A 599-nucleotide genomic window follows, 5' to 3' on the forward strand; every position below is an offset into this window, starting at 1 on the left:
CTCACTCTCTCTCTCTCTCTCTCTCTCTCTCTCTCTATATATATATATATAGCTGTACATAAATATATTCATATATGGAACCGAACATATATGCTTAGATGCATATATACATATATAAATATAATAGTGCACCAGTACATTTTGTAGTTTTACATGAATCTCTCTCGTTACTGGGTTTTTTAAATCTTTTTGTAAATTTTCGCTTTCTTCTATTGTTTTTTAGCTTCCTCAAGGAATTTTGGATCCAACATTCCTTTCATTTTCACGTATAACCAAATATATGGAACAATTAGGAAGAAAAAATCTACAAAGTAAAGAATATTAATTTCTCTTTAATCCTACTATTTCAAAAATTTAGGTTTGAAACAGTCAGTACATATATTTTTTTCAAATAATACATTTTTAATGGAACATATATAATCTATACCATCTCTTTCTATTTTACAATAAATAAATAATATTTATTTTATAAATAGAATTTGTAATTTGATGAAGTTTAATTATTATTTATTATAAAAAAATTAAAGAATAAAAATAATTGTATTTATTAAATTTATAATTTATAACAGAATCATTATTAATATAAATTTTATTTAATT

The sequence above is a fragment of the Ceratosolen solmsi genome, unplaced genomic scaffold (assembly GCF_000503995.2).
Source record: "Ceratosolen solmsi marchali unplaced genomic scaffold, CerSol_1.0 scaffold30, whole genome shotgun sequence".
Taxonomy (NCBI): domain Eukaryota; kingdom Metazoa; phylum Arthropoda; class Insecta; order Hymenoptera; family Agaonidae; genus Ceratosolen; species Ceratosolen solmsi.